Below are 15,877 nucleotides of genomic sequence, written 5' to 3'. Positions count from 1 at the left end.
TTGAGTCATTTGAGGTGATGGTGATCATCATTATATTGTTAACACATTCAAATCTGGTAGGGGGAGTTCCCTTGCTTTCCTTTTCCTCTGTGGAAACTATAGGCCAATTCCTGCAATTTCCCCCATAGTTAGTGGGACACAGTTTTTTAAACTCCTGATCTGCAGGAGACTCTAAGACCATCTAGACTTGCCTCCTAATGGACCCACCTCTCTACTGCATGGAATTAAGTTCATGGGGGTTCCCCTGAGGAAGCCTCTGACCCAGCTGCCCACCATAAGTCCTTCTAAATGGCCCCTGGTGTAGTGCCTCTTGAGGAGACTTTTCCAATATTTATTTGCATATTAGTTTGGCACCAGTCCTTCTGGACCACTTGCTGGAACATAGAAAGAAGAGGGAGTTTCTAATTTCTTGAGTAGTGATCCATGTAGTACAGAGGGTACAGAAACAGGAGCTTGAGAGAGTGGTTCAGTCAGTCCTTTCTTCATGACTAGAGAGTGTCCATAGAAGGCAGAGAGAGGTGGGAGCAGGGAATAGAAAAAGTAGCCCCAACACACTGGAAGAGTGGTAGTTAGGAGTGACCCTTTTTTTTTGCTGTAACAGGAACTATTCAGACTTACAAGTTTGCTCAGAGTGTCAGATGAGTCTGTGCCTCCAGTTGAAGAAAGATTCTTCCAGGGAGACCAAGACCTACAATGCCTGTCCCCTGGGTTAGGGTCCAGCCTCCCCTATGAAATTCCTCCTCCAAAACCCTGGGCTCCAGCCTCACTCAAGCAATGACACAGCAGGTGGGAGCCCACACTCCCTGCAGCCTGGGTCCACAGGGCACAGATCAGGTTTCCCTGAATGCTCTTTCTCCCCAACAGGGCTAGGACTAGTGTGAGGTGAGAGAGGAATTGAAAACTCGGTAATCAAGATAAGTAACATTTTGATGCAGTATTTTACAAAACTGAATTTAATGCCAGAAAATCCATGATGAAAAAATATCAAAATGTTAACTAAACAGAATCAGCATTACTGATTTTTCTTTTTGGCTCAGGCTCTGAGGGGGCAGAGCAGCAGGGCAGTACCCAAACAAGGCCCCCTTCACTTGCTATAATCCTTCTTTCCTTATGATCCTAAGATGGATAGGGGGTGCTCAAGAAGCTTAGAGTCCAAGTTCTGTTTGTTGGGCATTTGTGCCAGATGCTATGTTCATGGAACCCAATCTGCATGACTGTCAGTTTACCAATATTTATTTTTTTATCTTCTAGTGGTTTCCCAAGGGTTTGCATTATACATCTACTCTACCTTCAAAGAACATTGCACCAATCCATGTGTAGTGCAAGAGCCTTACAAACAGTATGTGGCCAAGTCCTCACTCCCATCCTTTGTGCTCTTATTGTCATACTTTTGACTTTCACTTATGCCATAATGCACCATGCACTGCCATGGTTTTCTTTAGAAAATTGTTAATCTTTTAGAGTGGTTAAAAAGGAACAAGTGGGAGTTTTATTTTCAACCTCATTTTCATCATTTCCTGTGCTCTTCATTTCTTTGGTGAATCCAACTTTTGGAAAGGTGTAATTCCTTTGCCTGTAGAACTAGTTTAACATGTCTTATGTGAATCTGCTGGGTTTTTTCTAAATTTTCTTTATTAAAAGGTTTTGTTTTTCTGAGAAGTCTTCATATTTTCTATAGTTTTGAAAGAATTTTGCTAGATTAAAGTGGTTTTCCTTTAATCACTTGAAAGATTATCTTCAATTTGCATAGTTTCTGACAAGAGTCTCCTGTAATCCTGATCTTTGTTTCTCCATTTCATGTTGTAAGCTGTTTGAAGGTATGTTTAGGCGTGTGTATGTGTGTGTGTGTGTGTGTGTGTGTGTGTGTGTGCATTTGAAGTTTATCCTGCTTGGTAGGTCTGAGTTTCTTTAATCTGTTGTTTGATGTATTTTATTAGTTTTGGAAATTTCTAAGCCATCCCCAAATATTGATTCTGCTCTGTTCTTGCTCTTTTCCTTCTGGGATCAAAATTACACATTTGCTAGGACATTTGATCTTGTCTCACAGCCCTTGGAAGTCCTGTTCTGTTTCATTTTACTTTTTCTCTTTGTATTTCAGTGTGGATATCTTCTATTGACCTATCTTTGCTGATTCTTTCCATGGCTGAATTGAGGTTCCAGATGGGACCATGGAAGGCATTTTTCATCTCTGTCATGTTGAAGGAGAGAGAAGGAGTTCTTTGTCTTTTCCTATATTTCTGCTTTCTTGTTGCTCTTTCCACCTTTCCCACTAAAGCCTTTAAAATAATTTATAGTTTATTTAATTTCCTTGTTGGACAGTTCTAAAATTTGGGTTTGGTGTCTGAATTTAGTTTTGTTGATCACTTCTTTCTTGATGATTTTTTTTATTCTCTTGCTTTTTTTGGTGGTAATATTTGGCCAAAAGCCAGACATATTCTGTATGATGATAAAATGTGAGAAGAATAGTATTTATATTTCACAAATAGCAGTCCTCTTCTGTTAGGCTTTTGATGTGGGAGGTGGAGTCAATCTTAGTCTGTAGTTGAGTTGGGTTTGGATTTCATTATTTAGTTTCAAAATTTCTAAAATTTACAAAAACTCTACCTACTAAACAAAAACTGCAACTTCCTCCCCTCCTCATCTCTGGGTAGCCTCTAATCTACTTTTTGTCCCTAAGAACTTGCTACTTCTGGATATATAATTGGAATCATATATTATGTTTCCTCATGTGCCATGCTTATTTCACACAATAATGATTTCAAGTTTCATCCATGTTGTAGCTTACATAAGAACTTACAACTTCCTTATGGCTGAATGATATTCCATGGGATATATATACAACACCTCAATTATCTATTCAATCTTGATGGACACTTGGATTGTTTTCACCTCTGGGTATTTTGAATAATTCAACTGTGAACACTGGTGCACAAGTATCTGTTTGAGTCCCTGTTTTCAGTTCCTCCAGGTATATACCTGGGAATGGAAAGCCTGGGTCATATGATCATTCTATGTTTAACTTTTTGTGGAATGCCATATTATTTTGCACATTGGCCACATCATTTCACATTCCCATCAACAATGTATGTGGATTCTAATTTCTCCACATTCTCACCAACACATTATTTTCTGTTAAAGAAATACTTATCCTAGTAAGTATGAAGGAGTATCTCATTTTTGTTTTCATTTGCATTTCCCTCATGGCTGATGATGTTGAACATCTTTTCATGAGCCTTTTGACCATTTATATGCCATCTTTGGAGAAATGCTTGTTCAATCCCTTTGTGCAGTATTTTTTTTCCAATTCAATTTGATTGAGATATATTCACATACCCTACAGTCATCCAGAGTGTACAATCAGTTGTTCACAGTACCATCCTGTAGTTGTTCATTCATCACCAAAATCAATGTTTGAACATTTTCATTACTCCAAAAAAATAAAAATAAGAAAAAAAATACAAGTAAAGGAGAATACCCAAAACATCCCACCCCCATCCCCCTCTATTATTCATTTAGTTTTTGTTCCTGTTTTTCTACTCATCTTTGCATACACTGAATAAAGGTAGTGTGAGCCACAAGATTTTTATAATCACACAGTCACACTGTGTAAGCTACAAAGTTTCACAATAACCCTGAAGAATCAAGGCTACTGGGTTGCAGTTCAACAGTTTCAGTTATTTCCTCTTAGCTATTCCAATACACTAATAACTAAAAAGGGGTATCTATATAATGTATAAGAATACCATCCAGAATGACCTCTTGGCTCCATTTGAAATCTCTCAGCCACTGAAACTTTATATTGTTTCATTTCTCTTCTCCCTTTCATTTCTCTTTCCCCTTTTGCTCAAGAAGACTTTCTCAATCCCATGATACTGGGTCCAGGTTCATCCCTGGGAGTCATATCCCATGTTGCCAGGGATATTTATACCCCCTGGGAGTCAAGGGCCACATGGGGGGCTGTAAGTCTACCTGCCAAGTGTTTGCCCAGCATTTACTTGGTTTTTCTTTACATTACTGAGTTGTAGGAGTTATTTATATATTCCAGATGTTAAGCCCTTATGAGATATATGATTTGCAACTATTTTCTCCTATTCTTTGGGTTGTCTTTTTGCTTTCTTGATAATGTCTGATGCACAAAAGTTTTTATTTTGATAATGGCCCATTTAAATATTTTTACTTTTATTTCTTGGGCTTTTAGTGTCATCTCTAAGAATCCATTCCAAATATAGGGTATGTAGGTTTCCTCCTATGTTATCTTCTAAGAGTTTGTGGTTTCAGCTCTTATATTTAGGACTTGATCCATTTTGAGTTAATTTTTGTGTATGATAAGAGATGGGGGTCCAATTTCATTCTTTTGCTTGTGTATATCTATTTATCACAGCACAATTTCTTGAAGAGATTATTATTTCCAGATCTCATGTACATGGAACCCTTGTGGAAAATCAATTGGGTGTATGTGTGTGGGACTATTCTGGCTCTCAATTCTATTCCATTGTTCTATATGCATATCCACATGCCAGTACTACACTGCTTTGATTACTTTAGTTTCATAGTGAGTTTTTAAATTGGTGGTGTAAGGCTTCCAATTTCATTCTTCTTTTAAAAAATGTTTTGGCTATTTGGGGCCACTTGCAATACTGTATGAACCTGAAGATCACCTATTTTTCTGCAAAATAAGACTGCTGGGATTTTGATAGGGATTGCATTTATTCTGCAGATAACTTTGTTTAGTATTGACGTCTTAGTAATGTATTAAGTCTTCCAATCCACAAATAAAGGATATCTTGTCATTTATTTTTGGTCTTTTTTGATTTCTTTCTGCAATGTTTTGTAGTTTCCAGTGTACAAGATTTTTGTCTTCTTGGTTAAATTCATTCTTAGATATTTTATTATTTTAGATGCTATCATATATGGAATTATTTTCTAACTTTTCATTTTGGATTGTTCATTGCTAGGGTACAGAGATACAATAGAGTCTTATGTTGATCTTTTACCCTGAAACTTTACTAAATTCATTTGTTACCCCAGGTAGCTTTCTTTGAATGCCTTGGGATTTCCATATATAGGATCATGTCATCTGGGAATAGAGATGGTTTTACTTCTTCCTTTCCAACTTGGATGCCTTTTCTTTTTCTTCCCTAATTGCTCTGGCTAGAATTTCTGGTACAGTGTTAAATAACAATAAGAAAAGTGGACACCCTTGTCTTGTTTGTGTTCTTGTGGGGAAAGCTTTCAGTCTTTCACCATTGAGTATGATAGCTGTGAGAATTTCATAAATGCCCTTTCTCATGTTGAGGGTGTTTCCTTCTCTTGCTTGTGTTAGAAGGGTTTTCCTCATGAAGCTGTTTTGAATTTTGAGAAATCCTTTTCTGTTTATTGAGATGATATGTGTTCTGGGTTTTTTTGTTACTGTATTAATGTGGTGGAGATCATGTATTTTTTGTATTTGTTTTTATTGTTATTCTATTAATGTGTACTACATTTATTTTCTTATGTTGAACCCCTGTAGCATCCCTAGGATAAATCCTACTTAGTCTTTGTATATAATCCTTCTCTTTTTTTTAGTTACAGTCTCTAGTTTACATTGATTTCATCCCTCCCCCAATGCCTGCCCATTTTTAACACATTGCAAGGTTGACATTTTCTTTTCCTCCCTCATAAAAGAACATAGTTGTACATTTTATCACAATTGTTGAACACTCTAGATTTCACCAAGTTACACAGTCCATTCTTTATCTTTCCTCCTTTCTTCTGGTGTCTCACATGCTCCCAACCTTCCTTTCTCAACCTTATTCATAGTTATCTTTGTTCAGTGTACTTACATTGATGTGCTACCATCTCCAATAATGGTGTTTCAAACCTCTCACTCTTGTCTTCTCCTATCACTCTGTAGTGTTCCCTTTAGTATTTCCTGTAGGGTGGGTGTCTTGTTCACAAAGTCTCCATTGTCTGTCAGAAAATATTTTGTGCTCTCCCTCATATTTGAAGGACAGCTTTGCTGGATATAGGATTCTTGGTTGGCAGTTTTTCTATTTCAGTATCCTAAATATATCACACCACATCCTTCTTGCCTCCATGGTTTCTGCTGACAGATCAGCACATAGTCTTATTAAGCTTCCTTTGCATGTGATGGAGTGCTTTTCCCTTGCTGCTTTCAAGATTCTCTCTTTGTCTTTGACATTTGATAATTTGATTATTAAGTGTCTTGGCATAGGCCTATTCAGATCTATTCTGTTTGGAGTATGCTGCATTTCTTGGATCTGTAATTTTATGTCTTTCATAAGAGATGGGAAATTTTCATTGATTATTTCCTCTATTTTTGCCTCTGCCCCTTATCCCTTCTCTTCTCCTTCTGGGACACCAATGAGATGTACATTCTTGTACTTTGTTTCATTGCTAAGTTCCTGGAGACATTGCTCATATTTTTTTCATTCTTTTCTCCATCAATTCCTTTGCTTGTAGGCTTTCAGGTGTTTTGTTCTCCAGTTCTTGAGTGTTTTCTTTGGCCAATTGAGATTTGCTGTTGTATGTTTCAATTGTGTCTTTTGTCTCTTGTGTTGTGCCTTCCATTTACATAGATTCTACTAGTTGTTTTTTTGAACTTTTGATTTCTGCCTTATGTATGCCCAATGTTTTCTTTACAGCCTCTATCTCCTTTGTAAAATATTCTTTAAACTTTTTGAATTGATTTAGCATTAGTTGTTTAAATTCCTGTATTTCAGTTGAAGTGTACATTTGTTCCTTTGACTGGGCTGTAGCTTCATTTCTCTTAGTGTAGATTGTAGTTTTCTGTTGTCTAGGCATCTGACCTCCTAGGCCACCCTAATCAGATTTTCCCAGATAAAATCATGCTCAGGTCACAGAAGGATGAAATATTCAGTATCTGTTTTCCCTTATGGTTTTTCTTAGAGTATTAATACACCTGTGCTTTTCTGCCCAGCAGTTTCACCTGTCAGCCTGTCACTGGCAGGTGTAATGGGGTGTGGTCTGTGGCTCTCCTCCTCCAGGCTTTGGGGTCTTGTTCCAGAAAGGTGGGCAGTAGAGCTGGGCCCCTCCCTTTCCTCTTGGGAAGCTATGCCACCCCCAGAGAGGTCATCTGCATATCAATAAGTTCTTTGTTTCTCTGACTCTGCTTATCAAAGTGTTTTGATTTTAAAATGGTTGAGTCTCTCTTTACTGCAAAGCACTGTGGGCTGAAAATGACTGAGGTTTTCTCCACAGAGAGAGAAAGGGACAGAAAAGCTCCCAGGTTCACCCATCAGCCAGAGAGAGCACCTGATCCTCTGGGCTCCCCATTCTGAAACAGATATGTCCCCCAACTCTCCCAAGGTCAGTTGTCACCAAAAGCCTCTGTTTGTTTGTTGAGGATTTGCTGCCTGTATTGAGCAGTTAACATTAAAACCCCAGTTGGCACTCAGCTGAGGTACACTAGCTTGTTTGGAGAGTGCTGCTTTCTAGCACCATGAGGCTTCCATGAGGGAGGGGCTCTTGGCTCTCAGCTCTCAGTGTGGGTCCACAGTTTTACTTACAGATTTTATGCCATGATCTTGGGCATTCCTCCCAATTCAGGTTGGTAGATGATGAGTAGACAGTCACATTTGTCTCTCCACAGTTATTCCAGGTTATTTACTAAATTTTTGGTCATTTATGAACTGTTCTGGGGGGACTAACATTCTTCCACTCCTTTCTATGCCACCATCTTAGCTCCTCTGTATATAATCCTTTTAATATGCTTTTGGATATGGATTGTTAATATTTTCCTGAGGAATTTTGTATCTCTGTCCATGAGAGAAATTGGTAGATAATTTTCTTCTACTGTGCTGTCTTTGATTTACTTTGAGGGAGATGCTGTCCACATAGAATGAGTTAGTGAGTGTTCCCTCCTCTTCAATATTTTGGAAGAGTTTGAGAAGATTTTGTTAATTCTTCTTTAACTGCTTGGTAGAATTCAACAGTGAAATCATCTGGTCTGTAATTTTTCTTTTTTGTGAAGACTTTTGGTTACTGATTCAATCTCTATAATTGTTACAGGAGTTTAATTACTATTTGGGTCAGTTTAGATAATTTGTGTTTCTAGGAATTTGCCCATTTCATCTTGATTATCTAGTTTTTTGGCATACAATTGTTCATTTTATCCTTTTTTGTATTTTTGAATTTTGTATTTTTTCATTTTTTTATTGTGAGCCTTAACTTATACACATAACAGTGATAACTTTCAAAGTATGACTTCACAAGTAGTTGGAGAACAAATTTGAAAGAATGTCATGTGTTACAGTTCCACAATTTCAGCCATTTCCATTATTGTAAAATATAACATACATATATGCAGAAAGGTATCAACTGGTGATGTACAGCTCAACATGCAATTATATAGGTAATTTCCAAAATTGTTATGTGTTCTGGTTCCACAATCTTAGTTCCATCCCTTCCTAATTATGCAATAGAACATATATACAGAAATGTGAAGACCTTCAAGGCAAATTTCAATGAGCAGACTAATAAGGCCACCTTGGCAGGTGATCTCACTGCCCTCCCTCCTACATGGGACCTGATTCCCAAGTGTGTAAATCTCCCTGGCAATGCCAGATATGACTCCCAGGGATGAATCTGGACCCAGCATCATGGGATTTAGAACATCTTCTTGACCAAAAGGGGGGTGTGAAAGGAAACAAAATAAAGCTTCAGTGGCTGAGAGCTTTCAAATGGAGTTGAGAGGTCACTCTTGTGGACATTCTTATGCACTATATAGACAATACATTTTAGGTTTTATTGTATTGGAATAGTTGAAAGTAAATATCTGAAACTACCAAAGTACAAACCAGTAGACTTGACCCTTGAACACAACTGTATAACAATGTAGATTACAAGGATTTACAGTGTGATTCTGAAAACCTTGTGGATTGCACTCCATTTATCCAGTATATGGATGGATGAATAGAAAAATGGGGACAAAACCTAAATGAAAAATAGGGTGGGAGGGGGTGGATTTGGATGTTCTTTGTCCTTTCCATTTTTTTATTCTTATTCTGAATCTTTCCAGTATAAGGAAAATGCTCAAAAATAGATGATGAATGCACAACTATATGATGGTACTGTGAACAGTTGATTGTACACCATGGATGATTGTATGGTATGTGAATATATCTCAATAAAACTGAATTAAAATTTACAAAGGACATTATTGGGACATAAGAAAAAATTGTAATATAGAATAAAGCTTTATATATGTAAAATTATTGAACTTGATAACTGCACTTAAGGTGATTACATAACTGTATATCTTGTTTGTGGGAAATGTATATCAAAATATGTGTTCAAGGAGTATGATGTGTGCAACTGGCTCTCAGCTGTCAGAAAATAGATGGGGGATGGAGAGAGGGAGAAGGAGAAAAGGGGGAGATAGAATGATACAGGAGAATAGATATATAGAATGTTAAAATTTGTGGATCTGGGGGAATGGGGGGATGTTGGGGTTCTCTGAATGGGGTTTGTATTATTTTTGCAACTGTCCTGTATGTTTGAAATTATTTCAAAAAAGAAAGCTAGCAAAAAAAGGCCAGTAATTCAGTAGTATAGAATTGTGCTGTATGTTGTGGAAAATGAAATGGGAAACATTGTTTGTTACCTTGCTCTTACATTAGAATTGCACTGGGTCTCTCTTGAAGGTTTATAATTATAAATCCAAAGGATCATTATAATGCATTAGGTTGGATAATTACTGACCTGATTTAGATCAAGGTGAATTGTTTCTTTTCATCAAAGTGTAATTATTCTTTATCCAAGCCCTTTTGATGTCTACTTTCCCTTTGATAAGAGGGGAAAGAAAACATTTTTCTAAAATAGTACATATATTTATTAAGTACCAAAGATCCTTGATTGTAAACTGAATTTTCATTTTCCTGGGGTCACTGGAGTTTTGTACTCTGTAATTGAACAATGCCTTAATGAATGTAATTTGGTGGCTCCACTTGCCATTGTGACTAGTTCCTACTGTTTATTTCATTTCAAAATTGGACAGCATCAGATATGGAAACATAATTACACTGTGTAGAAATAAGACCCCAAGATTTCCAGATGTGATAGAAGAAAGCTTGTGGGCATGTAATTAACAGAGAGGGGAAAAATTGACCTACATCTTTTGAGTTTCAGGGATCAACCTGTGTATCTGACTATGGATCAGTTCATCTCCTTGTGTTCTAGTTTGCTAATGTTACCAGAATGCAAAACACCAGAAATGGATTGCCTCCTATGAAAGGGGTTTATTTGGCTACAAATTTATAGCCTTAAGACCTTAAAGTGTCCAAGGTAAGTCATCAATAATCGGGTACCCCCACTGGATGATGGCCAGTGGTGTCTGGAAAGCCTCCATCAGCTGAGAAAGCTGGTGTCTGCTCCAGAGCTCTGGCTTCAAAATGCCTTTCTCCCAGGACATTCCTCTCTGGGCTACAGTTCCTCAAAAATGTCACTGTTAGTTGCTCTTGGGACATTTTCCTCTCAGCTTCTCTGGAGCAGAAGTGTGCTTTCAATGGCTATCTTCAAACTGTCTCTCATCTGCAGCTACTCTCAGCTTCTGTGCATTCTTCAAAGTGTCCCTCTTGGCTATAGCTTCTTTTCAAAATGTCAGTCTCAGTTGCTCTCCAAAATGTCACTCACAGCTGCACTGAGTTCCTTCCATTTGTCAGCTCATTTTTATGGCTCCAGTGATTTAATTTAGACACACCCTGAATGGGTGGGGCAACACCTCCATGGAAACCATCCAGCCAGAGTCACAACCCACAGCTGGGTGGTGTACATCTCCATGGAATCACACAAAGGATTCCAATCCAATCAGCACTAAAATGTCTGCCCCAAAAGACTGCATCAAAGAACATGGCTTTTTCTGGGGGATGTAATACATTCAAACCAGCACACCTTGTCTTTTCTTCTCCTAATAATCCTGACCTCATTTTCTGCTGTTTGTACTAACGAATTAATTTGTAGTTTAATTCTGTTGATTTAGAACTCCAAATAAATGAGAGATTTGGAAGTGTCAGTTTAAAAAATACAGATCCAAGAAGTACAGCATACCTCAAACAGAATAGATCTGAATAGGCCTATGCGAAGACACCTAATAATCAGATTATCAAACATCAAAGACAAAGAATCCTGAAAGCATCAAGAGAAAAGCAATCCATCACATCCAAAGGAAGCTTAATAAGTCTGTGCAGATTTCTCAGCAGAAACCATGGAGGCAAGAAGGAAGTGGTGTGATATATTTAAGATACTGAAAGAGAAAAATTGTAAACCAAAAATCCTATATCTGGCAAAACTGTCCTTCAAATAGAGGGAGAGTCCAAAATATTCTCTAACAAACAATGAGAGAGTTGTGAACAGGATCACTTCTCTAAGGAAATACTGAAGGGAGCACTGCAGACATACTGGTAAAGACAGGAGTGAGAGGTCTGGAACACAATTTTGGGTGATGGTAGCGCAGCAATGTAAGTACACTGAACAAAGATAACTATGAATATGGTTGAATGAGGAAGGTTAGGAGCATGTGGGACACCAGATGGAAAGAAGAAAGATAAAGACTGGGACTATATAACTCAATGAAACCTAGGTGCTCAACAATTGTAATAAAAGGTAGAAATATGTTTTCTCATAAGGGAGAACAAATGAATGTCAACTTTGCAAGGTGTTAAAAATAGGGAGGTATTGGGGAAAAATACAATCAATGTAAACTAGAGACTATAATTAACAGAAACATTGTATTATACTTTCTTTAATGTAAAAAAGACAAAATATCAAGGTAAATGTATATAAGAGGGGGCATAAAGGAGGCATATGGGACTTGGCATTGGCAATGTTATCTGACTTTAATCTACTTTAGTTTAATGCTATCTTTCCTTTTGCTGCTTCCTAGCTGTCATGTTTTTTTCTCTTTCTTTTTTCTTTTTCTTTTGCCTCTGTACCTGCTTTGACTCTTCTTCATGCTTTGTGGAAGAAACAGAGATGTCCTTATATAGATAGTGGTGAGGGTGGTGAACACATAAATAAGTGACTATACAGGGAATGATCAATTGTTCACTTAGGATGGAAGGTATGGTGTGTGAACAAAACCATCTTAAAAACATGTGTTGAGAAGAAAACTTGAGGGCAATATACTGAATGAAATAAGTCAGACACATAAGGACAAATATTGCAGAGTCTCAGTGATAGGAACTAATTATAATATGTAAACTAATAGGCATGAAATATAAGATACCAGGATCTAGAATGAGGGCAAAGAATAGGGAGCAGTTGCTTATTATGAGCAGAATGTTCTACTGGGTTGAACATAAATGTTTGGAAATGAACAGAGATGACAGTAGCACATTGTAAGAATAACAGTGCAGAATGGTGTGTGAATGTGGTGGAAAGGGGAAACTCAAAATCATGTATGCCAACAGAAGTAAAGTCAGAGGTTAAAAGACGGGAATGTATAAAACAGTGAACCTTGTGGTGGGCAATGTCTCTGCTTAACTGTACAAATAACAGAAATCTCTTTCATGAACCAGAACAAATGTATGACACTATAACTAGAAGTTAATAATAGAGAGTCATACAGGGAAAAATATACCTATTGCAAACTATATACTGCAGCTCATAGTATTTTAACATTCTTCCATAAATAGTAACAAATATACTATGCCAATACCATGAGTCACCAATCAAGAGAGGTGGTTAGGGATATGGGAGGATTTGAGTTCCCTTTTTCTGTCTTTATTTCTTTTCTGGAGTAATTATAATTCTAAAAATTGAAAAAATTAATTGTGATGGATGCACTGACTTTTCATGGTACCAGGGGCAATTGATTGTTCACTTTGTATCTTTGGATAATTGTATGACATGTGAACAACCACAATAAAAAATGTGATAAAAAATTCAATGAGCAGGTATAGAGGAAATCCCAAATTATGCTATAGGCTACAGTTCCACCATGTGATTTACCTTCTTTCAGCCTGTTTTCTTTTATAATCCTTTCATTTTTGTAAGGTCAGAATGTAAGTCACTATTTTCATTTTTTATTTTAGTAATCGGGGTCTTTTTCATTTTGGGGGGTGGGGGCTGTGTAACTAATGGCTTTTTAATTTTAATGATCTTTTGAAAAACTAAATTCTAATTTCACACATTCTCTTAATTGTTTTTCTATTCTGTATTTCCTTTATCTGTGTTCTAATCTTGTAGCCTTCCTCCTGGGAACTTTGGATTTAGTCTTTTCTTGATAAACCTCCTCAAATTGTGAAGGTACATTATAGATTTGAGATCTTTGAACTTTATTAACTTACCTAGCTGTGATGTGTGCACTTCTGCAACATCCCTGGGGCCCTGAGGATGCACCTCCGACCTGGCCTTGGCCTGCACAAGGGTGTGCAGGGCGAGGACTCAGAGGGTAGCAGGAGGTTGCATGGTACAGCAGGGAGGGGCTGCCCAGGGCACTTTCACCTCAGAATCATGGGAATCCCATGGGAATGGTCCAACCCCTTCCAGTTAGAAACCCAACTCCACCAGGCTTGGCAAACTGCCAGATGCCTCCCTCCAACACCACTACCACCACCACCACCACCACCACCCACCCACACTGCACAGGAAGCTCTGGAGATCCAGACCAAAGGTCAGAGGTTCTGCTCCAGGACAGGATTGGAGCATGGGCATGGCCCTGACCCTGGTTCCTGGACCTCTACAACTGCAGCTGTGAGGGCAGATGTGCCTAGAGTAAGTGCTCAGGTCCGGAAATGGCAGCAGGGAGCAGTGAGTACAGGGGCCCAGGGTGAGTCCCTGTGGAGGTGTGAGTGTGTGCTGACAAGTATCAGGGTGCTCGGCAGGTGGGTCCCACTTCGTGTGTATGCCCAGCAGATTTCCTCCACTCTTTTCCCCTCCCTAAACACAGACCTGGAAAGGGCAGGGTCCAAATCAAAGCCAGGGGGACCCTAGATGATTCTGTTTCAGATCTTATGTTCTGGGTTCCAGGCCAGACTGCCCATGTGCAGTGTAGCCTCCAACTTTGCCTCTCCAGGCCCCCTTCAGGCTCTCCCCAGTCTGGTGGGTATGTGCCTCTGTTGGAGGAAACAGGGGTCCTGAGGAGCCCTCCCCACAGTGGAAGTTCTGGAAGCTTCACTCCTTGGAGAAGCAGAGGCTGGTTTATATGAAGTTCAGAGGCTCCTTCAGTCAATGGGATGTAGGTACCAGCACAGTGGCCCTGGGCCTGCACTGAAGGATGAGAGTCAGGGTCTGGGGAAAGGTTGACCAGTAAAATCTGGGAGGTGGAGGTCTGGAGATTAGAGTGAGCCTCCCTGGTGAGGGCAGCTTGGAAAGGGAAAGAAAAGCAGCAATGAGGCCTGGCAAGAAACAACTTGGGGATTCCAAGGGCAATGTGCAGGGACAGCCAGGATGGAGAGAAAGTCAAAAAAGATCCCTGGATCAGCAGGACAGGGAGGGCCCTCCATTTGTCTTCTTTGGTATAGTAGGTTATTGCTGAATTTTGGAATGCAATTTAGCAGTGTGGATGAAAAATTTTATGTCTGTATCCTACACCAATTTAATTACAGTTGTAGAAGACCGTCCTGTGGAACTAGTTCAATTGTGAACAGAGGTGTTCTTTCTGAAAAGGCAGGTGCTAGGATGCCACCTAAGTGTCTGTGTTGGGACCCACTTCAACCACCTCTAGTTTTCTGTTGCTGGAACATGTGGCAGGACTGAGTTCATGGGCAAGGACTCATGTGTAATGACAGGCAGGTGGGGTGTGTTCCAGGCAATGGGTCTGTACGTCTCTGATGTTACAATGAGTGTATGTGCACAGACTTAGATTTGTATAAACTGAGGAAAAATTCAGAAAGCCTGGGAGTCCAACTGGCAAGGACTTAGCTGTGAAAGAACCAAGTAGAGGGCCTCATGCAAGATAGCCCATGACTCCTCAGGTGGTGCAGTGGCCTTCTGGGTGTAGATAAGTTTGGTGCTTGGGTGTAGAGGCCATCCTGCTGGGGTCACCACCCTGTGACCTGTGGAATGTGTGCAACTCTCTGAGCTGAATGTCTTTCCTGGCAAATGGGTAAGCTTTAGGGCTGCCTTGCACATTCCTATCAAGGAAAGTGAGACAAGGTGCACACAAAAGTCTTGTCCATGCCAGGGCCCACAAACAGAGCTCCTATACAGGCTGTTTTACCTTGGCCTAGTTTTTTGTTGGTTGGATCAGGGCAGGTTTTACAGGTTTTACTTCTTTGTGTTTCCCAGTATTTGTCAAGTAAAAGTTTGTTGTTTCTTTTTCCAAAATTAAAATGCTTAAAACAGGCACTGACATTAGTCCTGCTGCTTTAGTTGTTTCTTTGCCGAAATGGAAATGGCATCTGCCACCTCTTGTCAGGATGCTCCCTGCGTGCTCTGGAAGGCATGTGACTTCTGTGACAGATACTGGGGAAGTCCTCGTGAAACAGACAGCAGCTCCCATTGAGCTGAGAACCCAGAGAAGGAGTCAGACCAAAGCCCAATTGCAAATTGGAGGACAAGTGGAATGATGTGAAGTGCTAGGAGAGAGTGACCTGATGCAGCCATGTGGACAGGGTGCCAAGGATGGGTCCCTAAGTCCCTGGGGCCAGTGTGGCCAAAGGGGGCTGAAGAAAGTTTCAGAGATAGAGACAAGCTGTGGAAGGTGGTGCCCAGCCAGATTTCCTGGAGGACAGCATTCTTTGGGGTAGTGGGAAGAAATTCTCTAGGACATCTGATGTCCTCTGCACCCATCTTTCCTCTGGTGGGTTCCTTTCACTCCTAGGCACAATGTAGAGCTGGTCTGAGGATGGGGGTGGTGTGGGCAGTGCCATGTGCACTGTGCAGTGACCTGGCTTCTGCTGTTGTGACTGTTCTC

The sequence above is a fragment of the Choloepus didactylus genome (assembly GCF_015220235.1).
Source record: "Choloepus didactylus isolate mChoDid1 chromosome 26 unlocalized genomic scaffold, mChoDid1.pri SUPER_26_unloc2, whole genome shotgun sequence".
Classification (NCBI taxonomy): Eukaryota; Metazoa; Chordata; class Mammalia; order Pilosa; family Megalonychidae; genus Choloepus; species Choloepus didactylus.
This window is presented reverse-complemented; position numbering follows the sequence as displayed.